Below are 27,916 nucleotides of genomic sequence, written 5' to 3' on the forward strand. Positions count from 1 at the left end.
ATCAAAGTAGTGCAATCCAAATCCACGTAAAGAGATAAATGGTTTTCTGACTATCTCATACTTCAAAGAATCGAAACAACAGAAAGAGTGATTCACATGATTATTCCAATTAGGCATTTTAGAGTGCACATTGCTGAGACAGAGGTGGCTGCTGTCTGGGCCCTATGTGTAATGATTCCCAGTCATACCATCCCACGTTCTGATTCTTCGTCAGGGGCCCACTTCAGGTTCTTAGGAAAGGGAAGATTCTTCTATTGTGTGTATTTACATGTCTTCACACATAAGTAAAAATGAAGATTCGCATTCCTCAATATTTTGAAATATTTTTCTAGGCTCTATAGGAAAAAATAGTAGATAAAATAGTTGATAAAATTTCCTCTGTGTGGTCATTATCACTTATTGATACTTTATACATCTGTAGAGTTGATTCATTCTTTATTTCATCATTGATTGATTCATTTATATTGTTTTTTGCTCATTCTAGAAGAAAAGGTTTGCCTACTCATCACAGGTTGTTTATTTACAGTGCCTTGGAATAGAATCTTCACCTGTCTTTTTTTTTATTTTCTTTCTATATGATTTGCACATATAGATGTCCACACTCACCTATTTCAGTTCTTACTACACAGGTTTAGGCTTTAAATTTCCTTGACACCCATCTTTCATCTCCTATCTCTATTTCCATTCCAGAAAACAGAGCTTTCAAATCCCCAAAGTACTTGTTCTCTAGTCAAATAATTTCTTTTTTTTTTTTTTAGTATAGATTAATATAAGGATATATACAATCAGGTTACATTGTTTGTGTTTGTTAGGGAAAGTCCAAATTACAGTTGAGCCTTTTACCCTCAAAGTGTACCATATGCCACTACGATAATTTCAGTTCTCATTGGAAGTAGACAGTTTGAATAGCTGATAAGAGCAGCAAGCATATATTTCTAGTGCTTTCTGATCATTTTCTGTACTAACATAAATAAGAAATTTTGAGCGTTCTGCTAGTGTTCAGTGATTCTGAGACAGTTTTGCTTAGGAGATACCAGGCTGGCTGCATGAAAATCACCCAACATGATTTTTAAAATACAAATTCTTACTATCTCAGTAGATCTGGAGTGTGGTCCAAGAATCTGTATTTTTTTAAAGCTCTTCCAAGCAATTATGATGCTAAGCCAAATCCCAGAACCTTTGCTATGCTCTGTTTGTTTGCCATCTAGATTATACTGCTCTAAATTGCTTCACCATTTAACATATGTACATGCATATGAATTCCAAACTCTGTCACTCACTATTTATGCCATCATGAGTGAGCAATTTTAACATCCCACTGTTTTAGTTTCTTCATTAATAGACTTTTTAAAGGGATAAAAATGAATTGCATACATCTAAAATGCTTAAAATAGTGCCTGAGAAAGAAAGGAATTTTTATTTTCATTTATATTATGTATCATGTTTTCTAGTTATCAAACATTTTCTCAAAATGTACATAGTTTCAGGTATAGATTTTCAAAGCTCAGGAATATGTAAATAAAAAGCAGCTCCCTTTACTTCTATTCCTAAGAGTGTAATGTGGTAAACAGGTTATATAAATAAATAACTGTTGAAAGGGAAGATACAGGAAAAGATTGATGACATTGGATTTAGCAATCATTTCTTAGATGTACACCAAAAACATAGGCTATAAAAGAAAAAAATGATAATTGGACTACTTCAAAATTAAAAAGTTGCATACATCAAAGGACACTATCAATAGAGTGAAAAAGCAACCCATGAAATGAGAACAAATATTTGAAAATTGTATGTTTGGTAAAAAATGCCTATACAGAAAATAAGAATTCCAACATTCCAATAATAACAACAACAAAAACCCAATTAAAAATGGGCAAAAGGCTTGACTAGACATTTCTCATAAGATACACAGATAGCCAATAGCGCATCAAAAGTTATCCAACATATTGATCATTAGAGAAATGCAAATCAAAACTGTAATGAGATATTACTTCATGCCCATGAAAACAACTATTATCAAAAACAAAATCAAGTGTCAACACAGAAGTAGACAAAGTGCTTTCCTGATGTTCAAAGTCATTTTAGTCTATATATTTCTGGATCATAACTATCAAAATTACAATATACAAGTTACGAGAACTACAATTGGGGAAGAATCTTATCTTTAGAAATGTGCTTATTTTAATATTTACTGTCCACAACATGCATGATAGATCACAGTGCCATGCCTGCACAGCGTTGACTGTGTTCAGCTCCCACTAGCAGAGTTTATCTTGTCCACTGTCAAGTGTAATCTGGACCCCAGTAGATGAACATATAGATCTCTGGAATTCTAATCACAGAAATAAATACATGCAGACATCAAAATTAGTGTGAGAAAGGTTGGAACAAAATTACAAACTTAGTCTTGATTTATTCTTAACAGGTGCTTTTGGTTGTGAACCATACTAAAAAGGAGAGGTGTAACCATGATGAGATAACATTTCACACTCACAAGGATAACTTTTTTCAAAAGCAAAAAAATAAAGAAAAATTTGAACATTGTTTAAAATGTTAGCAAATGTGATGGTTAATTTTATGGGTCAGTTTGGCTAGGCTTGGTACGCAGACATTTGGTCTGTGTCCTAGAAGTTTCTGTGAAGGTATTCCTTAGATGAGGTTAACATTTGAATCAGTAGACTTTGAATAAAGCCGAGTTCCCTGCATAATGCAGGTGGGCCTCATCCAGTCAGATGATGATCTTAATCTCCCTAGAGGAAGAGGGAATTTTACCTGCAGGTTTTCTTTAGACTCAAACTTCCCCAATGGTCATCAGCCTCCCAACTTGTCCTGCAGATTTTAGACTTGCTGAACTCCACTATTGTAGTGAGACAATTCTTTAAAATTCATATCTCTTCCTCCCTTTACACTCACACACATTCTACTTCTCTGAAGAGACCTAATACCAGGAGGACATGAAGAAATTGAAATCCTGTCCTTTTGCTTGAAGAGATGTAAAATGGGCGTCCATTGCAGAAAACAATATAGCTATTTCTCAAAAAATTAAACATAGAATTATCACATTAATCATAGATCTGGAAATTCTATTTCTGGTTGTAAATTTTAAAAAATGAAAGCAGGGATTTGAAGAGATATTTATACGCACATAAGCATAGCATTATTTACATTAATAAATAATAAATAATTATATATATTAATAAATAAGGTAGAAGCAATGAAAGTGTCCATCAATAGAAGACTGGATAACAAAATGTGGTATATACATATGGCAAAATATTATTCATCTTTAAAAAGGAAGGAAATTCTGGCATATGCTGTAACATGGATGAACCTGGAAAACATTATTCTAAGTAGGCTATTCATAAAAGGACAAAACATTTTATGAATTCCACTTACACAATGTACTTAAGAGTCGTCAGATTCATAGAAGTAAAAAATAGAATAATGGTCTCCAGGAGATTGAGAGAGGAAGGAAAAAAGAGTTATTGTTAAATGAGTATTATAAAGTTTCACTTTTATAAGAAGAAAAGAGTTCAAACGATGGATAGTGGTGATGGTTATACAAGAATATGAAAATAATTAATATCACTAAGCTGTACACTTAGAAGTGGATAAGATTAGCAAAACACACACATTTTAGCACAATAAAAAAGTTGGAAACAAGTTTTTGTGTAATCAAATAAAAAGAGAACCACGCATTTTGAGAATTACCTAAGTGAGAATGTTGTCACTCTTAAAATGAGAAGGCAAAAGAACTATTATGATTGTTTAATGGGCACATAGTTTCAATTTTGCAAGTCGACAAGAGTGCTGGAGATTGGTCGTACAGCAATGTGATAACACGTAACACTACTGTGCTGTGCAATTAAAATGGTTTAAATAGCATATTTTATCTTATGTATATTTAAACCCCAATAAAAACTCAACAATTTAAAAAAATTCAATGTGTTGGGCGGCGCCTGTGGCTCAGTCGGTAAGGTGCCGGCCCCATATACCTAGGGTGCCGGGTTCAAACCCGGCCCCCGGCCAAACTGCAACCAAAAAATAGCCGGGCGTTGTGGTGGGCACCTGTAGTCCCAGCTACTCGGGAGGCTGAGGCAAGAGAATCGCTTAAGCCCAGGAGTTGGAGGTTGCTGTGAGCTGTGTGAGGCCACCGCACTCTACCGAGGGCCATAAAGTGAGACTCTGTCTCTACAAAAAAAAAAAAAAAAAAATTCAATGTGTATACAATTAAAGTGGAATTAATTATAATGAGCTGTGTGTTCACAGGGAAAAAAGGACATTTAAACCCTTTCAAATAGGATAGTGTGTGGTCATCTCTCCTTTACAGAAGATACCTCAATACCGTATTTTGAAGGGTTCAGAGAGGACACCGGGTGAAAAGAGAGGGTCTATGAGCACAGCGTTTGGAAGGACCTGAGCCTCCCAGAGAACTTCAAGGACTTTGATGATTTAAAGTTTGAGGGTGGAGGATGCTAAGAAAACTGAGTTGAATAGAATGTAGGACTTAACGTTTTCAAACCTGAATGATCATTTAAACTACCTTGGAAATTGTTTTAAAATTGCAAGATCAAGCCCTGAGACATTTTTCTCAGCCTGAGTTTTCTGGAATAAAACTTGGCCCTTTCTGCCACGCGGTGGGGGCAAACTAAAATTACAATGATTTAGTTGGAGCTTGATGTTTAAGAAGAAGAAAGAGAAAATATAAACTGTCCTAGAAATGACACTGCTTTTGAAGACAAAGAGAATGGTAGAGTAATATCTAGAGGGGAAAGTTTACCCCCTTCTTCTGTGGAAAGACTCGGACATGCTTATAGACTAAGGTGCAAAGTCATGGCCAAGGGAGAACTATGAGACAGGGGAAGGTGCAGAAAATCCATGGACTGAAGTTCTGAGGGAACACAGATAAAAAGGTAGAGAGAGAAGTCTTGGATAGGAGCAACAGTTTTCTTGGGCACAAATGTACTTCTAAATGAGCTACTATCTGACTGTCTCCATCATCTTTATGAAGTAGATAGAAGAGCATCTAATGATCGTTTGAAAGTTCAGGGGAATGAGTTTCAAGTGGCAGAGGAAAAAAATGTGTTGGCAGTGGTCCCAATAAAGATGGAAAATATAAATTTGTATTTGCACCAGTCTGGAGGCTTCTGTCTTTTTGGCAATCCACAGTAGTTCATGGAAAATATCCTAAGGATGAGTTGTCATTTTCAGGACAATCAAGTAAGTCTGTTGGACATGGAGTTAAGCAAAGAAAAGCAAAAATGTTAGCAAAGAAAAGCAAGCCGAGGCAGAGATAATAGTAAGGCTAAGTGGGGAAAAAAGTTCAAGACACATAGCACTTCAAATGGTGAGAGACAGGGAGATTAAGATCTAGCAAAAGTATTCAAAACAAAATAGTGGAGTTTAGGATCAGAAAGGTACTAAACTCCAAGACGTTGACGTTTAAGGCTAACTCTAGGTGTGCAGGCTATCTCTTGGAGTCATTCCTGATGTCTTTATTTCTATCATAGCTTCATCCAGTTTATCAGGAATCCTTCAAAATACATTTAGATCCCAACCTCCTCTTAGTACCAGTTGCTCAGTCTCAGTCTGTAACCCTGAGTAATTATTTTTAAAAAGGAAACCCATGTCCTTTTTTCAGAATCCTGCTTATATCCTCACCTCCCCTCGAAAGAAGTCCTCACAGGAGCGTCTCTGACTTCCCTTCTGTCACTCTTCTCCTTGCCTAATTTTCTCCATCCTTGTTACTATTCCTCAAACTCAAAAGGCATTCTTCTTACTTTCAAACTGGCTCAGCCCTTTTCTTTAAATATTCTGGCAAACTCCTTCCGTTGTTTCAAGTCTTGGTCTAAATCATGCTGTGTGACAACTCTTACTCTAACAATTGTCATATTCACCTTTTCTACTTCAACAGCTCTACATTTTTCCTGTCCTTAACAGCACTTTTTACCTCTCACATATCTGAATTACTCAATTATTAAAATATTACTTACCATTTACTGCCTCTCAGGGGTGTGTCATCTCCAAGATATAGAGACATTTATTCCCAAATCTCTCTCAAGTGTCGCGAGGACTGACTGGGACATAGTTGTGTTACATTTTTCCTTTTTTTAGTAAATGATTTGGAATAAATGGAAGTAAAAAAAAAAAAGACGACAATAGGCATCCAGTTGTCTCCTGTGAAAATTAAATACTTCACAAAAGATTTGAGTATAGATAAAACCTGAGCCAGAAGCCTTTATGCTAAACAGAGGAGGGATAGGTGCTCAAGAGCTGCCAACACTGAGAAAATAATAGATGATTATATACAGATCAAATCAAATGGCATGCAAGCCATGCAAGGATGAAAGTAGATTTTCTCTGCTCTGTTAATTTACCTTATGCCTCATTTGGAAGCTACTGTGTTTTGAATGTGTCTCCCAAAGTTCAGGTATTGAATACGTCTCAAAGCAGCAGTGTTAGGAAGTACAGCCAAGAAGTGCTTTGGTCCTAAGAGCTCTCCCCTCATGAATGGATAAAAGTCAGTAAGTGGGAGCAGGGTGGTCATCACAAAAGTGGGTTGTCACTGTTTTTACTTGAATAATTTCCATTTATTTCACTGAATCAGATAAACATTTTACATTTGTTACAAACTCTAATTCTCTTCCAAGCTATTTAAGTGGCTTTCAAAAAAATACATATGATAAATTTAAAAATTACAAAAGCAAAAAGACAAAGCAAAAAAAGAGCATGCACATGTTAAAATGTAACAAAAAGTCAATATACCAAATACATTTTGTTGTAATTGCAGTTTTGAAGTACAGAATAACTCGACCTGTTCTAGCATTCACAAATCAGATACTCCCATCTTCGATTGCTATTAATATAAAAACAAGTTCAGCTTCCTCTTTCGTGTCTCTCTTCTCCAGCACAAAATGGTGCAACGTGAAAGTAAAGCCAGATGCCGGCACCACAGTTTTAGACTTCTCAGCCTCCAAAAACGTAGCCAAATAAACTTGTATTGTTTATGAATGACCCAGTAAACAGATATTCTGTTGCAGCACCGCAAAACAAACCAAGACAAATGCCTTGCCCATACAGCCTGGAGTTGTTCTTCTACTTGGATTTCGTATGAAAGAATAAGATATTTCGCCTTATTTTATTTTTTTTTTCTTTCGCAAGACAGTTCAGATCACCTGTTTTACTTCAAATACAAGTTAACACAAAGAAACTTGAAGGCATGAAACAAAAGTCAGTGAGAAAATCTCAGGGGTAGAATCCTTTCTACATGAATTGTGCCATCTGTTGTTCTTCCACAGGTGAATGACCATACCACGAACAGAGACAATGACGATTCCAGCTGGAGTGAAAATGAAGAACTATCCAGACGAGAGAACAATTTTCTGATGTTGCTACAGAGAAATGAATTACACATTACAAAATGAGGGCGTTCACATTATCCAGGGCAACATCAGCCCATCGCGAGTCTGTGTTGTTCAAGTCTTTTGTAGTCTTTAACAATAAAACCTTCAAGTCTGTAAAGTTAAGTAAAGAATCCATCACTATCACTTCAGGCAATGTGGTATTACAAGTTATGAAAAATGCCTGGAAGAATCCCACTTGGGCCTCTTCAGATTCAGCTTATTTTCCAACATGAAGACTATAAAATAAAAAATGAACATAACAAATGCTTCGATTTGTTCCCTTGACATATTCTAGAACAAGGTTAATACATAACCATAAGGTAAAAAACCTGGCAACATTTTCCTGAAGGTAGCCATATCTAGGGATATCTTTGAAGTTTCACGCATTAGGAAAATACGAAAATAAGGACTATTAATTCTGAAAACAATTTTCATTTAACTAAATAATAGTGGGCATTGATATCATTGTGTGCTCTTGTGTCCAGTTATATAGAAAGCAAGGGTAATATAGCTCACTGCATTAGGCTAGCAGACCATTAACTAAAATCATAAGAATCTATCCAGTCTTTTCTCAGAATATAGTAAATGTGTATAATTAACTATACACATCCCACAATTGTTAGTTGCTCCTCAAATCATTTCCCTAATGACAAATGATGTTGAGCATTTCTTCCTATGCTGTTAGTTGCTATCTGTATGTCTTTCTTAGTGAGTTTTCTCTACAGGTTTTTACTCATATTTAATTGAATAATTTGTTTTTCAGTTGATTAATTTTAAGAGCTCTTTGTATATTTTGACTTCATTTCCTTTATGAAATATGTAATTTGCAAACATTTCTACCAGTCTGTGGTTTGTCTTTTTATTATCCTAAATGTGTTTCACAGAGCTGAAGTTATTAATTTCAGCAAAATCTAACTTATCAGTAATACGGTTCTGTCTTTTTATTTAGTTACTGATAATTCAGGGCTTTTAAAACTAATTTTGATTCTTTTTCTCTGAGTAAACTATATTCTTTGATTCTATTTTATTCCTACATTTATTTTTGTTGGGTGACTATTCATTTCATTGCATCCATTTTTCCCCCTAGAAACATCTTCTAATATTCCCCAAGCCATCATATATGTGGCAAATACATGAAATTTTGAGGGTACCACTTTGAATGAATGGATGAATCCTGAAATACAGTTATCTATTTCTTGCCAAAATCCTTCTAAGATTGGCTATATAACTTACTTATATCTGAGTATTTTTTCAAATTATTTAAAAGATAAGCCACCTGTGATTAATATCTCATTTCATTTATATTTAGAAATATGTAACTTTAGTTATTTTTTCTATATTTCATGTAAGATCAAGTACTGTATAGTTTTTGACAGCATCATTTAAAGTTTAATGGTAGTCACCATTGGGATTGAAATAAAATTGTACTAAGTACTAATAAAAAGTACTAAGGGATAGAGATAACTAAGTTGAAAAAAGTACTGAGGGATGGAGATAACTGAGTTGAAAATAAAAATGTGAAATATAGGTATCCAATGATACAATCAAATCATGCTTCCAACTAAAACCCAATTGTTTGAATTATTCTGCTTCTATTTATACATGTAAAGACACAAGCAAACCTTAGTGGTAGTACAGAATTAGTTCCAGACTACCACAGTAAAGCAAAAATTGCAGTAAAGCAAGTCACATAAATTTTTGGTTTTCCAGTTCATGTAAAAGTTATATTTACACTCCACTGTAATGTATTAAGTGTGCAATATCATTTTGTCTAAAAAGTGTACATGCTTTAAAATAATTTATTGTTAAAAATAATTTATTGCTAAAATATGCTAGCTATCACATGAGTTTTCAGTGAGCTGTTATGGTTTAGTTGGTAGAGGGTCTTGATAATAATGGCTCCTGACTGACCAAGGTGATGGCTGTTAAAGGCTGGGGTGACTGTGACTATTTCTTAAAATAGGACAACAGTGAAGTTTGCTGTATCCGTTGATGCTTCCTTTCACAATATTTTTTCTGTAGCCTGTGATGCTATTGGATAGCATGTTACCCACAATAGATTTCTTTCAAAATTAGAATCAATTACCTAAAACCCTACTGCTATCTTATCAAGTTAAGTTTATGGATATTCATATTCTTGATTGTCATTTCAATAATGTTTATGTTATTTTTCCCCAGGAGTAGATTCAATCTCATGAGACTGCTTTCTTTCCTCTTTCATAAGAAATAACTCCTCATTCATAAAGTTTTACCATAAAATTGAAGCAATTCAGTCACAGCTTCAGGATTCACATTTAATTTTAGTTCTTTTACTATTTCTACCACACCTGTGGTGACTTCCTCTACTGAAGTTTTGAATGAGGAGTGTCGATCCGGAGGCCTCCTGGCATAAGGTGGACCAGGACACTATGAATGTAGCCCAACACCATCATAAACTTACTTAAAACATAATGAGGGTTTTTTGTGAATATTTGATGGAACATGATTGCATGATTCTTGAGAGTGAAGTTTGTACAAGACAATTTCATGTTGCAAAAGGTCACATAAAATAAACATACATACACATTGCTAATTGTACACGTGCATGGCTTAAGTTTTACAGTAGTGTGCAGCTGGTTCCAGTGTGTTGGCTTTCAAGTACAGTCAAATTTACACCATCAGATGTTACATGTGCTTGTGGTGACTTGGCGAAGCGGTGATTATCAATAATATTTCATCCTACTATTGCAACATTAGGTGTTTAATGTTATTTAGAAGTTAAGTAATCATTCTTATTTGATTATTAAGGACACTTCCACACCTCCATGGTGCCTCACACATCACCCATTGCACTTTACAATTGGTCCTCTGCCTCATCCTGCATCAGCAGCCAAGATGTGCAAAGGCCCACACCTGTCTTTCTCTTTTCCTGTCAATTAATTTTCATCATAAAGTAAATGTTGTCCCTTATCTATTATCATGATTTTAATCCCAGCATGCATTCTACAACACCTAAAAAGAAAACACCCCCCCAAAAAGAAAATTATGAATGAAGATCGTTCAGTGAAAAGTGGACAGATGATGACCACTTTCTTGTCAAGTCAAATAGGAAGGCACTCTGTTTAATGTGTAGGGAATTTGTGCAAGTTTTCAAAGACCATAATGTGAAAAGGCATCATATGCAAAAACATACTGCCAAATTTAATGCATATGAAGGATTGTGACCTAAGGACAAAATGGAAGAACTGAAAAAAGCCTGGCTTCTTAACAACAAAAATATTTTTTAAAGCTACAACTCACTGTCTGGCAGCGCTGGCTTACACCTATAATCTTAGCACTCTGGAAGGCTGAGGTGGGTGCATTGCCTTAAGATCTGGAGTTTGAGACCAGCCAGAGCAAGCATGAGACACCATCTCTACTAAAAAACAGAAAAACTAGCCTGGTTGTGACTGGTGCCCGTAGTCCCAGCTACCCAGAAGGCTAAAGCAAGAGGATAGCTTGAGCCAAAGAGTTTGAGGTTGCTGTGAGCTATGACACCATAGCATTCTGCCCAGGGTGACAAGAGAAACTCTGTCTCAGAACAAAAGTTACAACTAAGATGGATTCATTATAAAAGCTACTTACGATTGTTGAGACAAGATGGCGGACTGAAGCCAGCTTTCAACAAAGGCTCCCGTCCAGAAGGAGAGTTAAGGGACAGGAATTTAGTAAGTATCCTGGTGGACTTGAGCCTCACCAAGAGAGAAGGCTGAAGAACGCACATCAACACCGCTGAGGCAAGCTGTGATGACAAGGACGCAAACAAAAGGTACAAAATCTACCACCAAGTGGACGGGAGTACCCCTCCCCCATGAGACCGGCTCAAGAGCCCCAAAATTGAACAAGCGAGCAGAAATTAAAGGCCCTCCCACTACACTCCACGGGAGAGACCTTCTAAAAACTGGACCTACCTCCCCTACTGGGGTGCCGTGGCGTTCTCCTGCCGGACATAGGGCTGAATAAAACTTTGGGAATCCTTTGCCGGCAACCCTGAATCCCCGGCGCTCCCCTCCCGCCCACTGAGGTCTGGAGGCCTGTCCCCTAGGACTTTGGATCTTGGGTGATTTCTCAAGGGGAGTGGACAGTCCCCGAATTGCGACTGGTCAGCATTGACTCTGAGGCGCGCGAGTGAGGAGAGGGCACCGGGCTGAGGGGGAGTCACGCCTCGCGGCACTTCCCTGCGGTGCAGTGCACCAACCCTCCCTGGGCATACGGGCCCAAGACTGAATCAGACTCTGGCCTCCCCGCTGAGAGCTGAGAGCCCCTACTCTCACTCGGGGTCTGAGGGCCTATCCCCCAGGAGTTCGGCTCCTTGGGTGATTTCTCGAGGGGAGAGCACAGTGCCTGAGCTGCGTCAGGTCAGCGCTGACTCTGGGACACGTGAGCGAGGAGAGGGCACTCTGCTGAGGGGAAATCAAGCCTTGGCGGCACTTCCCTGCGGTGCAGTGCAGGAGCCCTCCCCGGACCGTAGTATTGCGTAACACTGAAGGAAACTCTAGCTTCCCCCCCCCACTCCCAATCGGGGTCTGGGGGCCCATCCCCCAAGAGTTCTGATTCTTGGGGGATCTCTTAAGGGGTGTGGACCCAGCACAAACTGCGGCCGCTCAGTGCTGACTCTGGGGCGCGGGACAGAGGAGAAAAGGGTCGCCTGAGTGCCCACACCAGAGCAGCAGTTCCCTGGAGGTAGATCAACAGCCGTTTTTTCTTTAACTGCAGAACGCTCACTTCTGGATATTCTGAGGCCACACCCCCTGTCTCCCTGGGCAACCAGAGGAGGCCACCGGGTGACGCGGCTCACAAACCCGGGAAGCTTCCAGGGCAGGGCTGACCCAGAGAGGTGTTCAGACGCAATTCTCCAGCAGCAAAGACGTTTGAACTCAAAACAGCCCATCTTCTGTAGGCGACAGGAACAGAGACAGAACCTCACAAAGTTGTCTGTTCTGTTCTGTTCTGTTAGCAGCATCCATCAGGGACGGGGCTAAGCCTGAGTGAACACCTCCTTCCCATCACCTGCATCAAACACTCAAAGATGTCAGGCCCCATCTCCTCCTGCTAGATAGCGGCAGTCTGCGGGGGCCTGGCAGACTTCCTTGCGATTCAGGCAGGTGCAAATCCCTGGAGTGTCTGTTCACTGCAGGCAACTGGGTTAGCCATCTGCAGAGATACCAGTGACTGGGTCTGATGGAGGGGCAAAGTGGGGAAGGAGACGTCAACCTTCCTAGACTGCTCTGTTTGCTGGGTGGCTCCTCCTGACTCCACGCTGCACTGGGGTGAACTGTGTCAGAGGAGTAACCAGGCCCCTGTGATCCAGTTCCCAGAGACCTCTTGAACCCTTCCACCCGAGACAAGTGCCGATTGAGACAGTTGATTCGGACCTTTTGAACTGGGCTAATAGACTGAGGACTTTTCAGGCGGTGCCCTGGGTGTGCGATTGTAGGAAGGTTTGATTCTCCTTTTCCAACTGGGGCCAGAGGTGGGCAGGCGGGGTGACTTAATTGCTGATTTTTCCACACAGCTGAGACTTCAAGCCAGAGTAGAAGTTGCAATAGGATCGAACAGAAACCAGCTGAAAACAAGACAGAACCACTTTGCTCCACCACACCAGACAGGGCCCCAGTTTCTCAGGCCACAACACTGTACGGGCCCTCGATAAAACCCCAGGGGAAAAACCAAAGGGAGTAAACCATGGGGCGGAATCAGCGGAAAAACTCTGGTAACATGAATAACCAGAATAGATCAACCCCCCCAAGAAAAGATACGGCAGATGTGATTGAAGATCCCATTCATAAACAACTGGCTGAGATGTCAGAAGTCGAATTCAGAATTTGGTTTGCAGACAAGATCAATAAAATGGAATTAGGAATTCGAGGAGAAATTCAAAAATTGTCTCAAGAATTTAACGAATTTAAAGACAAAACCACCAAAGACTTAGACACACTGAAACAAGAACTTACAGCCCTCAAAGATATGAAAAATACAGTAGAATCCCTCAGTAACAGAATGGAGCAAGCAGAAGAAAGGATTTCTGACATTGAAGATAAAGTCTTCGAACGCTCCCAATCTCTCAAAGAGGAAGAGAAATGGAGAGCAAAAACGGATCACTCACTCAGGGAACTCTCAGATAATTCGAAAAAAAACAACGTAAGGGTTATAGGAATTCCGGAGAACGATGAAGTGGCTGCCAAGGGCACAGAGGCCCTTCTACATGAAATTATGAAAGAAAATTTTCCAGACATGCCCAGAGAATCTGAAATTCAGATAGCAGACAGCTTCAGAACCCCAGCACGATTCAACCCCAATAAGCCATCTCCCAGACATATCATAATTAGCTTCACTAAAGTTAACATGAAAGAGAAGATTCTCAAAGCAACCCGGCGAAAGAAAACTATAACGTACAAAGGTAAGAATATTAGAATAACTGCAGATCTCTCTGCTAAAACTTTTCAAGCAAGAAGAGGCTGGTCATCAACTTTTAATCTCCTAAAGTAAAAAAACTTTCAACCCAGGATCTTGTATCCAGCTAAATTGAGTTTCATCTATGATGGAGAAATTAAATACTTCAATGACATTCATATGTTGAAAAAATTTGCCATAAGTAAACCAGCTCTTCAGGATGTTCTCAGACCTATCCTCCACAATGACCAACCCAATCCTATACCACAAAAGTAAAATCACCCAGAAACTTCGGATCAAACTCCAACTTCCACACTGGCGAAAGGATTAAAAATGTCCACTGGACCTTTGAAAAACTCGACACCCAAAATTCCACCAGACTTATCAATACTCTCCATCAATGTGAATGGCTTAAACTGTCCTCTAAAGAGGCATAGGTTAGCTGACTGGATACAAAAACTCAAGCCAGATATTTGTTGCATACAAGAGTCACATCTCAACTTAAAAGACAAATACAGACTCAGGGTGAAAGGATGGTCATCCATATTTCAGGCAAATGGTAATCAGAAAAAAGCAGGTGTTGCAATTTTATTTGCAGATACAGTAGGCTTTAAACCATCAAAAGTAAGGAAGGACAAGAATGGTCACTTCATATTTGTTAAGGGTAATACTCAATATGACGAGATCTCAATTATTAATATCTATGCACCCAACCAGAATGCACCTCAATTTATAAGAGAAACTCTAACAGACATGAGTAACTTGATTTCCTCCAGCTCCATAATCATTGGAGATTTCAACACCCCCTTGGCAGTGTTGGATCGATCCTCCAGAAAGAAGCTGAGCAAAGAAATCTTAGATTTAAACCTAACCATCCAATATTTAGATTTAGCAGACATCTACAGAACATTTCATCCCAACAAAACTGAATACACATACTTCTCATCAGCCCACGGAACTTACTCCAAAATTGATCACATTTTAGGTCACAAGTCTAACCTCAGTAAATTTAAAGGAATAGAAATTATTCCATGCATCTTCTCGGACCATCATGGAATAAAACTTGAATTGAGTAACAACAGGAATCTGCATACCCATACAAAAACATGGAAGTTAAATAACCTTATGCTGAATGATAGCTGGGTCAGAGATGAGATTAAGAAAGAAATCACCAATTTTTTGGAACAAAATGACAATGAAGACACAAACTATCAGAACCTCTGGGACACTGCAAAGGCAGTTCTAAGAGGGAAATTTATAGCACTGCAAGCCTTCCTCAAGAGAACGGAAAGAGAGGAAGTTAACAACTTAATGGGACATCTCACGCAACTGGAAAAGGAAGAACATTCCAACCCCAAACCCAGTAGAAGAAAAGAAATAACCAAAATTAGAGCAGAATTAAATGAAATTGAAAACAAAAGAATAATACAACAGATCAATAAATCAAAAAGCTGGTTTTTTGAAAAGGTCAATAAAATAGATAAACCTCTGGCCAACCTAATCAGGAAAAAAAAGAGTAAAATCCCTAATATCATCAATCAGAAACAACAAAGACGAAATAACCACAGACTCATCAGAAATCCAAAAAATCCTTAATGAATATTACAAGAAACTTTATTCTCAGAAATATGAAAATCTGAAGGAAATAGACCGATACTTGGAAGCACGCCACCTTCCAAGACTTAACCAGAATCAAGTGGAAATGTTGAACAGACCCATATCAAGTTCAGAAATAGCATCAACTATACAAAACCTCCCTAAAAAGAAAAGCCCGGGACCAGATGGTTTCACGTCAGAATTCTACCAAACCTTTAAAGAGGAATTAATACCTATATTACTCAACCTGTTCCAAAAGGTAGAAAAAGAAGGAAGACTACCCAACACGTTCTATGAAGCAAACATCACCCTGATCCCCAAACCAGGAAAAGACCCAACAAGAAAAGAAAATTATAGACCAATATCACTAATGAATATAGATGCAAAAATATTCAACAAGATCCTAACAAACAGAATCCAGCAACACATCAAATTATACATCATGACCAAGTTGGTTTTATCCCAGGGTCTCAAGGCTGGTTCAATATACGTAAATCTATAAATGTAATTCAGCACATAAACAAATTAAAAAACAAAGACCATATGATTCTCTCAATTGATGCAGAAAAAGCTTTTGATAATATCCAGCATCCCTTCATGATCAGAACACTCAAGAAAATTGGTCTAGAAGGGACTTTTCTTAAACTGATAGAGGCTATCTACAGCAAACCCACAGCCAATATCATATTGAATGGAGTTAAATTGGAATCATTTCCACTCAGATCAGGAACCAGACAAGGCTGCCCATTGTCTCCATTGCTTTTCAACATTGTAATGGAAGTTTTAGCCACCGCAATTAGGGAAGAAAAGGCGATCAAGGGTATCCATATAGGGTCAGAAGAGATCAAACTCTCGCTCTTCGCAGATGATATGATTGTGTATCTGGAAAACACTAGGGACTCTACTACAAAACTCCTAGAAGTGATCAAGGAATACAGCAGTGTCTCAGGTTACAAAATCAACATTCATAAATCGGTAGCCTTTATATACACCAACAACAGTCAAATTGAAAAAGCAGTTAAGGACTCTATCCCATTCACAGTAGCGTCAAAGAAGATGAAATATTTGGGAATTTACCTAACAAAAGACGTGAAAGATCTCTATAAAGAGAACTATGAAACTCTAAGAAAAGAAATAGCTGAAAATGTTAACAAATGGAAAAACATACCATGCTCATGGCTAGGAAGAATCAACATTATCAAAATGTCCATACTACCCAAAGCAATATATAATTTCAACGCACTCCCTATTAAAGCTCCACTGTCATATTTTAAAGATCTTGAAAAAACATTACTTCGTTTTATATGGAATCAGAAAAAACCTCGAATAGCCAAGACATTACTCAGAAATAAAAACAAAACAGGAGGAATCACACTACCAGACCTCAGACTTTACTACAAATCGATAGTGATCAAAACAGCATGGTATTGGCACAAAAACAGAGAAGTAGATATCTGGAACAGAATAGAGAACCAAGAGATGAATACAGCTACTTACCGCTATTTGATTTTTGACAAGCCAATTAAAAACATTCAGTGGGGAAAAGATTCCCTATTTAACAAATGGTGCTGGGTGAACTGGCTGGCAACCTGCAGAAGACTGAAATTGGACCCACACCTTTCACCATTAACTAAGATAGACTCTCATTGGATTAAAGATTTAAACTTAAGACATGAAACTATAAAAATACTAGAGGAGAATGCAGGGAAAACCCTTGAAGAAATTGGTCTGGGTGAGTATTTCATGAGGAGAACCCCCCGGGCAATTGAAGCAGCTTCAAAAATACACTACTGGGACTTGATCAAACTAAAAAGCTTCTGCACAGCTAAGAACACAGTAAGCAGAGCAAGCAGACAGCCCTCAGAATGGGAGAAGATATTTGCAGGGTATATCTCTGACAAAGGTTTAATAACCAGAATCCACAGAGAACTCAAACGCATCAGCAAGAAAAAAACAAGGGATCCCATCGCAGGCTGGGCAAGGGATTTGAAGAGAAACTTCTCTGAAGAAGACAGGCGCACGGCCTTCAGACATATGAAAAAATGCTCATCATCTTTAATCATCAGAGAAATGCAAATCAAAACTACTTTGAGATCATCTAACTCCAATGAGACTAGCCTATATCACAAAATCTCAAGACCAGAGATGTTGGCGTGGATGAGGAGAAAAGGGAACACTTCTGCACTGCTGGTGGGAATGCAAATTAATTCATTCCTTTTGGAAAGATATATGGAGAACACTCAGAGATCTAAAAATAGATCTGCCATTCAATCCTGTAATTCCTCTGCTGGGCATATACCCAGAAGACCTAAAATCACAACATAACAAAGATATTTGTACCAGAATGTTTATTGCAGCCCAATTCATAATAGCTAAGTCATGGAAAAAGCCCAAGTGCCCATCGATCCACGAATGGATTAATAAATTGTGGTATATGTATACCATGGAATACTATGCAGCCTTAAAGAAAGATGGAGACTTTACCTCTTTCATGTTTACATGGATGGAGCTGGAACATATTCTTCTTAGTAAAGTATCCCAAGAATGGAAGAAAAAATACCCAATGTACACAGCCCTACTATGAAACTAATTTGGGACTCTCACATGAAAGCTATAACCCAGCTACAACTTAACAATAGGGAGAAGTGGGAAAGGGGGGGGTGGGTAGAGGGAGGGGAATCGGTGGGATCACACCTGTGGTGCATATTACAGGGGTATTTGCGAAACTTGGTAAATGTAGAATGTAAATGTTTTGGCACAGTAACTGAGATAATGCCGGAAAGGCTATGTTAACCACTGTGATAAAAATGTGTCAAATGGTTTATGAAGTGAGTGTATGATGCCCCATAATCATATCATTGTATACAGTTATGATTTAATAAAAAAAAATAAAAAAATAAAAGCTACTTACATGGCAGCATATTTAATAGAAAAAAATCAAAACCATTTACAGACGGCGAATCTATTAATCAATGTATAGAATGCATCACAGATATAATTTTCCCTGAAAAAAAGATGGATATTTCTGAAATCAATTTGTCTCACCAGACCATGACTAAGTGAATTGAAGAAACTGGAAAATCTATTGAAAATAGTTTGGAAAATAAAGCTGCTAATTTTAAATTTTATGCTTTGGTGATGGATGACAATGCTGATGCTACAAATATGGCTCAACTTGCCATTTTTATTAGCGGTGTTGATGATGAATATGACGTCATTGAAGAAAGGCCATCTTTAGGGCCATTAAAAGACACAAGTAAATAAAGACATTTACATAAAGCCCTAAATTATGTTGTCTACATATCTGGTGTACTCCTGATGGTTTCCTAGCAATGGTAGGGGAAGGAAAGGGACTTGTAAAATTAATAGACGACAACACAGTTACCACTTTAAACTCAGATTTGATGAAGTATCTTTGCATAGCACATCAAGAAAATTTATGTGAAAACGCTTTAAAAATGAATAAGTCATATAAATTGTCATCAAGATTATGAATTTCATAAGGGCCAAGGGATTGAATAATTGCCAATTCCAGGAACTCCTTAAAAGTAGTAATGCTAACGATGGCGACATCATTTATTTTTCTAAAGTAAGATGGCTAAGTTGATGCCAAATGGATGAAAAGATTTTATGATTTGTGACATGTCAAGTCGTTTATGGTATCAAAATCCTAATTTGTAGATGTCTGCTAATTAGGATTTTGATACCATAAACGACTTGACATGTCACAAATCATAAAATCTTTTCAACATTTGGCATCAACTTAGCCATGACCACATTAATGTACACAGCTATGATTTAATAAAATAAATAAATAAATAAATAAAAAATCCTAATTTGTGCCAGAACTGGATGATGAAAACTAGTTTATTGATTTAGCATTTTGGTAGACTTAACCGCTCATTTAAACATGCATCTTCAATGTGAAAACCAACTTATCAATATAATGTTTCAAACCATAATAATGTTCTAAATGGAACTGAAATTATAGCAAGCTCAAATTAAGGCAAACCATTTTGTGCATTTTGACATATTGGCTAAACACAGTTGTGAACAGTAAAAATTATGCAGCCTTGCTTTTTGATTTGATACAAGAATTTGAAAATAGATTTCAAGATTTTTAGGAAAATAATCAACATTTTGGTGCATTTGCGACTCCATTTTTAGTCAAAGTACACATAAATTTGTTACTTGCTGATTTTCAAGTGCATAGCATTTCAATCTGACGCTCAACTTAAAGAAAAATTTGATCATGTCTTTTCCATGAACCAGATATGGGTGTTTTAATTTCTCAAATACAATAACAAATTGTTTTATGGGACTCACTTTTCTTTTAAAATAAAAATGATCAAAAAAAGACATTTTATTGCTTAGCCATGTACATTTTCTATATTAGTAACCACAAACTTGAGAACTGCTGAACAATTTTGAGAGACTCCCTGAACGGGCCACTTCATGATTAGAATTACTTTGTGAGAACATTTTTGTTTATCTATGGTGGCAGACATCCAAAAAATTATGCATGGACTTTTTTTTTGGCTCATCAGCTTTTGTTAGTGTTTGTATATTTAATGTGTGGCCCAGAGAAACCAAATGGATAGACACCCCTGCTTTGAACTCCTTGGATTATCTTCAGGGTTTAGAATCAACTTCTTCTAAATTCTTCTTAATGTGGATAAATATCAACTTTAATTTCCTTCAAAAACTTTATCTTTGCACTCAACTCAGCTAACTCTGTGGTGCAGGAGAGGAGGCCTGGCTTTTGCCCTATTTCAGTTTTCAACAGGCCTTCCTTACTAAGCTTAATCATTTTCAGCTTTTGATTTAAAGTAAAAGACATGTGACTCTTTGTTCACTTGATCACTTCCAGGCCATTGTAAGGTCATTAACTGGCCTAGTGTCAATATTGCTGCCTCTCGTGAAATTGGGAGGTCTCAGAAGAGGGAGAGACAGGACAACAGCCATCTGTGGAGCAGTCAGAACACTCACATTTATTGATTAAGTTTGCCATCTTATATGGACATGGTTCATGGTGCTGCAGAACAATTACAATGATAACATCAAAGATCATGGATCACAGATCACCATACTAGATATAATAATAGTGAAAAAGTTTGAAATATTGTGAGAATTACCAAAATGTGATACAGAGATACAATGTGAGTACATGCTGTTGGAAAAATTGCCACAAACTTTAAATATGTTAAAACACACAACATCTAGGAAGTATAAAAAGTAAAGCATAATAAACTTTTCCAGCATTCAACAAATGACGTTAAATATTAGTATTATGTGTATATTTTCATCCCCCTCAGAAGTAAAAGTGAAAATATGTGGATACAATTTAAAAATGGATTCTTTGAGTTTCATCTTTTTTGACTTTTATACCTTCTAATTACATCTGTGAAACATAAAATCATATTAACCATTTTATCTTTGAAAAAAAAGAAGTGCCATGCAGGTTCAAGAAATGGAAGGAGATACTTTCATTTCTTTTCTTTGGAGTGCAGTGTCTTTCATGTTTTCTTGTAAAGGTACAACTTTCATGTAAATTTCAGTGAGCATATTCTTTGATTTGTATCTTAAAACCATCTCTCTAAATAGAAAATGACCTTTGAGAAATTGCCTTTTGATATTTTTTTCCCAAGTTGCTTCAATACAGAATTCCAGAATTACATATTGAACATGTACTTAATATTTGCCATTTTTATTTCTTTATTCTATATTGCATGTTTCTGAATTGTGCTTTAAGCAAAGATATTTTGTAAAAAAATGAGAAATTTGAATTTTGTCAAATAATTGAGTTTCTTCATGTTCAATAAAAAATATTTTTCAAGGGCTTTTTAAAATTGAATCTGAGTGCAAAACACTAATACCAAATCATTTAAAGGGACAAATGATTAATAATTAATGACAATTCAGGCATAATCTACATACAGTTCAGAAGTATTTAATAAGCATGAGTAGCATTGCGATGCTATGGATGGTTAAGAGAAGGAAAACTCATGTCTAATTGTGATTGCTTCATGAGGAGCTATCATTTAACCGAGCACTAATTGTTGACAAATTTTGATAGTAGAAAAATGGGAGAGGATTCCAAGAAGTTTGCAAACTGATCCCTTAAGGATCTACAGGATTCTTGGCTATAGTTCTGCAGCATTTTGAGTGTCAAGGGAGATTAACATTTATTCTCCAAATAAATGGATCCCCTGAAGACTGTTCACTTTGCTAAAGCCAAATATTTTTGAAACTTTGATTAGAAATCACATCCTTTGATTACCAGAATTGAGAGCTTAATTTTGAAGTTCTGTTTTCTTGATTTATAGTCTTGTTATTATTTAGTCATTCATTCCTTCACTCTTGTGACATCTACTGGTGCTGACTGTAAGCCTGGTGTTTCCTAGATGCAGCTGTAAATAAATATTTTTCTCTCATATACCTTGCATTCTCTTACATCAGAGCTAGAATTAGGCAGAGTTAAATGTTGTCCAGTCAAAGGCAATGTTTTCAATTAGGGAAATAAAACAGAGGAGGAAGGAAAGGGTGACCTTGAAGAAGGCAGGTGACAACTGGCAATAGAGATGTTGGAGAAGGCCTTCTTAAGAAGGTGATATTTTAAGGAAAGCCTTGTAGAGGTTAAGGAATTTACTCAAGTACACATCTTGGGGAAGAGTGTCTTTGGCAGGGGAAATTGCCAGCTGGTTCAAAGACCCAAAGAGAAGATATGCCAGTTGTGTTTAGGAACGAGCAAGGGAGGCCAGTGTGATAGAGTCAAAAGGAGTCAGGGGGGAAGAATTAGCAGGAGATCAGAGAAAGAGAGATATTAAAGATCAAAATGTGTAGGTTTTAAAGATCAAAATGTGGATGGTTAAAATAGCTTTGGTTTTGACATTGAACGAGAGGAGAACTTTTGGAAGGTTCAGTGTAGACAGGTGACATATTCTGCTTCCCCTTTTTTAATTGTAATGCTGGCTGCTGTACTGAAAAAGACTGCGAGGAAGCATGTGGGTAGAAGCTGGTAAACTTGTGAGAGGATTGCAACAATCTATACCAGAGATGGTCAAGACTTGAAGCATCCTGGAAGCAGCAAAAATGTGAAAATAGAATAATGTATTTGTCTGAAATAACAAGGGCAAAAACATAATCTTGGAGCAAGGATTTTATTTTGATGATCTATTCAATATCAGAAAAAATACTAATACGTATTAACATTTAAGAAAGTTAACAGATAATAATCAAGGTAACTCAAGGATAACTTGAGGTCTTTAGAGGAAAGAATATTTTGAGTCAAAAAAATGTCAATGGTAAGAAAACAAGATTGAAGAATAATTATTAAAGTGATTGGGCACCTGAAATAATGTGACAGAGAGTTCAGTGAGTAATTCACTTAGATATTTATATGACAAATACTCATCAGGCGCTTTCTGTGTGTTAGGCCAGAGATAGAGGAGGCAAAGCAAAAATCTGCTGTCTTGAAGTTGAGAAATCTAGGCCAGTAAGACCATGAGGTCTTATGGTCATCAACAAAGTAATATCACGAGCAGCTTATGTTGCTCTATACTGCAACAAAAGCATACTCAGCCATATTCATGTTCCTTGTAGAAATCTCTCAACTCTATGACATTCACTCTATTTTTCCAATTAGATTTTTTAAAATGTATGAAAAAAATCAAGCATTTCTTCCTTTGTACAAAAATTTTGTCGAAGTATACCATCTATTTTTTCTTCTCTAACGAAAGAATGGAAGTTTTTAAAATATTACTTGTTTGCTTATAATTCTATCTCAACGACAGAGGCAAACAACCCAGCAGTCATCTTCGTGTTAGTACTCACCAGGACCGAGAGCATTTCAGTGTTTATGGTTAGTTTTATTATTTGGTTCTTAAGGTCAAAAGAAGCACCCAGACCACGGACCTTAACTGTGACATTTTGGGACCTCGGTGCACAGCTTTGTTTTACTTACATTACCTAATAATACAGAAAGTCACCTTTGCTTCTCTGTCATCTCACTCAAACAAAAAAGTCTTCTACCCTGTTTCCCTGAAAATAAGACAGTGTCATATTTTAAGGTGTGCTCCCAAAGATGTGCTAGGTCTTATTTTCAGGGGACGTCTTATCTTTCCTGTAAGTCGGTCTTATTTTCGGAGGATGTCTTATTTTCGGGAAAACAGGGTAGCAGAATTTCTTCACTTTGGATCTTCATGTTCGTATTTTAAAAATATATTGGTTATGGGCAGCGCCTGTGGCACAAAGGAGTAGGGTGCTGGCCCCATGTGCTGGAGGTGGCAGGTTCAAACCCAGCCCCGGCCCAAAACTGCAAATATATATGTGTGCGTGTGTGTGTGTGTGTGTGTGTGTGTGTGTGTGTTAGATATAGCTGTGTGCGTTGTTACTTCTGCAGCATTGAGAATATGAAGAGTTCAAGTTCTGATCCTCATTGATATGTGAGCACGCAGTTATCTTTTCCATCTACCTTCTATTTTTATTCAGTCTCCTATAATAATGACATTCACTATGCATTTCGTATTTATATAGTACCTTACAAATACTTTAAGTTGCACAGTTTTATTTCATTTTCTCACAGAGCCCCTAGAGGTGAGGAGTCGCACAGAAGCTTTGCAGGGATTTCATCACGTGATGGCAGCGATGGATCATCACCCGCAAGCCTGTGCGTCCTGTCTTACTATTTTCCATCCTGATTATAACTATTTTTCAAAGATCATTTGTATAGATACCTATTAGAATAATTTAAAGCATAAACAAATCATATCTTCTAATTCAAATGTGTGTAAATGCTTGTGTAGTTCTAAATATCCATTTGTTGAATTCTTGATTTCAAAATATTTTTTTAATCTCTAACAAGGATTATACTTTGCTGCATATGGTAATAACATACACAACAGTATCGTTCAGGTTAATGTTAACAGTTGGCTTTCCAGGGAGGCAGGGGAGAAAGCCCTCATTTGAAGCATTTGCAGTTTTCTGTGGCATAAATACTTTCAGTGTGATTGAAAGCTGAAGCTATCAAGCTACCAACCTGATATTCAATCACTGATGCCAAGTTTAAGAGAGATGTGCACAGTCAGCTCTGGAAAGCTGGTAGAAAATCTGGCTCCACCTCACGCTCAGAAAAATGACAGCGCAGAAGGAGAAATAAGACACTGACAAGCCTAGACTGCCAAATCCCACACGGCCCTGTACGACAGAGGAAGAAGGATGCGGAAGCAGTTTAGGCATTCCAAAAAGGAAATACTTAAATTCTTTGTCAGACTTTCTGACTTTGAACGGTGGAGAGTATCTTACTATTCTTCGCCTAAATTATTTTTTCTTCTCTAATTTTGAGCATGTTGCTGACTTGCTGCACTTAGGGTTTTTTCTTTTCACTTGGACAAACTTTTTGCTTTAAAATTGCTTTTCTCCCATGAAGTAGCTTTTCTTATTTTTATTTCCATTTAACCATAGAGAGTTATAAATTGGCGCTTTACTGTTTGTCAATAAGAGCTCTATAAAGCAGTCCACTGCCAGGAAAGAAATGGGACTGAGGCCGGAGATTGATTTTAGTTAGTATTTAGTTAGAACGATCACAGAGAACATTTCTTGACTAACGGCCCATTTCAAAATCTTAAAAAAAAAAAAAAAAGAAAAGTGAAAGACTTCACATCTTTTCTACCTAAAAGAAGCTGCTGATTTTCAAAGAACATTGACAATGCAGCCGTATGGTTTTCCTATTTTCTGTGGCAGAAGAGAAGCCATAACATTTATCCTGTCTAACATGACCCAGAGTGATCCATCTGCTTCGCTGCCTAAATCTCTTTCAGAAACTCTCTGTAGAATTTACTGCCACCTTAGATCCACATAAGAATTATACATAAGAACACTTTTTCTCTGCATCTGTGCTCAGTGTGGTGAGATGCAAGAATTAAAAGCAAATGTTTTCAGCAGCAATTTATGTAATTTAAAAATTGCCCAATTTTATTTTAGATCTTCTACACGTTTTTATTTGATACCCTTAAATAGGGTCGAAGATCTGAGTTATTTTTTTCTGACTTCCTTGATTTCTACTACTTTAAATAAATCTTTATGCAACTCAATCTCACAAAAGAAAAAACACAAACTAGCATTTTTTTTCACATGTTGATGTGTTCTAGGTTGGAAAATACACAATATATTTTTAAATGTAGCGTCTGCCACTGTACGTTATCAGAGATGAATGTGCACGCCCAAGTTTTCATATCCTATATGGTATGCTGATAATTGCGGGTATCTTCTTTATCATCCCTTTGACTTGTCTAGGCCACCAAAGATCAACGGGAACCTGAAATTAACTGCAGGGAGCTATTTCAAAAGAATATCGCTGCAGATGTAAAGACGTGCGTGTGGTTATGGAAAAAAGTCAATTTCACTGTATTATATCATGCTTGCATCTCTTAAAATGGCTTTATCAATATATAATGTGTGGCAAAAATAACTATAATAAACAAGGACCATTCTCCTTTCCTCTCCTTTCTGTCATTTCTTATTAGTTTTAATGAAAATTCTTTGATTCAGCGCATCCTGTGGAGAATAGAAAAAATATTCCCTTATAGGTTTTGTTGTTCAGAGGTATTAAAGAGATTGGATAAATGTGTTTTTTTCTAAGACATCGATTTCACTATGATTATGCTTCCATAAGTGAGATTGATAGAGCGGTGTTTTTGTTTATATATAGTTCCACGAAGGAAGAAACTTGATAAAAGATTTAAGTATTTATTGAGAAAGACTAAAGGGATATTTTGTAGCTTGTTAAGAAAAACAACGCATTAATAAAGTAAAATATTGTTTATTTCTGATATGCCAATGAGCATGGAAAACATATCATATAGCACAATAGTTTAATCTTTCAGAAGTATTTTGTGATATTTTATATATATAACATCAGAATACGTTTATCACCTGGTATTTTATCTATGTGAGATAAAAATTATAAAACCAATAAGCTAATTTAAATTGCATATGAATTTAAAATTGTTGCAAAAATAAGTAATATTAAAGGATACAAAGTACAAGGACATATTAAAATTGAGCAGAGTGAAAGAAAAATGACATTTATATAAATATAGGAAAGAGCCAAAAGCATCTTGCAACTACTCAGCAAATACTCAGAACCACACTTTCAAAGACTATGTCACTGAACTCGGCAGCTTCTACGTACATGTATGTATAACTTGATTTAGCAATAACTAATCTTTAGGAAAAAATTGAGATGTTTATTAAATTAAGAATATGAAATAAGTTTTTTAACTATAAAAGTACTATTTTTTCTGATTAGTTATGCTAGCTACATTTATGTATACTTTGAATATGGATAGTCTTTATTATCAGTTCTTTTTTATTTGAGAATTATTACTATTTTTATTCATGTTTATATATGGATAAAGCCAGAAATAAAATATGTTGTTAAAAATATTTTTAAAAGAATATGAAAGGAGTTTTATCTCCTGTCAATCAACTAAAGCCTTGATGTGTTCTAAGCTGGAAAATATGCAATATATTTGTAATAATAAAGAGCAGTGCATACATTAAGCAATTTTTTTTTGTTATTATTTTCCTTGGAGACAGAATCTCACTGTGTTACACTTGATAGAGTGCCGTGGCATACACAGCAACTTCAAACTCTTGGGCTTAAGCGATTCTCTTGCCTCAGCCTCCCAAGTAGTAACAGTCCCCCACCACAACACTCACCTATTTTTTGGTTGTTGTTGTCTTTGTTCAGCAAACAAACCTGCCTCTACTCACCGAGCTATGGGCACCAACTCACACATTAAGCTATCTTTAAAACAATTTAGTTAAATGTTCAGAAAATGTGAAGTGGATACGTATATTAACTGACTTCAAAGTTGAAGCATATTTAAGCTATTATAGAAACTCGAGTAAATATAAACAGCAAAAATCATCTCAAAACCTTTGTGAATTATATGGGTTAAAAGATAAACTTAAATAATGAAAATGAAAAGCACTTTTTTCACTCATTATGGTAAAAATATTCCTTCAATCCTACCCCTTCTTGGTCCTTCAAAAGAAATTAGAGTACTTTACAGATTGGGCAAATGTTCAAATTGTAGGCCCTATTTACTACGGAACGTAGTTTCCATGCATTAAAAGGTTGTGTGTCTGTGTTGTAGACAGTCTCTTTCTTTGCGTACAGGCCCTTATGTGCTTATCATAATGTTGAATGTCTGCTTATTAATTCAGCCAAATATGGTTAGCTGCCAATAATGGGATTTGAGATCATATATCACCACTTAACCATGAGGCCAAATTGTACTCTTGGACCAATATTTACCAGAAATTTGATAGAAGGATATTAGCAAATCACCGGATAGTAACAAAACAGTGCTTATCCTTATTTCTTCTAGTTTCCTTAACAAGCTTATAAAGCATTGGCACAGTAGGTGTTAGGTAGTCTCAGGTCAGCTAGCTAATACCCTTAAATTGCAGCAAAATTCTTCCTTTTCCTATTTCAGGCA

This window comes from Nycticebus coucang, chromosome 10 (genome assembly GCF_027406575.1).
Source record: "Nycticebus coucang isolate mNycCou1 chromosome 10, mNycCou1.pri, whole genome shotgun sequence".
Classification (NCBI taxonomy): domain Eukaryota; kingdom Metazoa; phylum Chordata; class Mammalia; order Primates; family Lorisidae; genus Nycticebus; species Nycticebus coucang.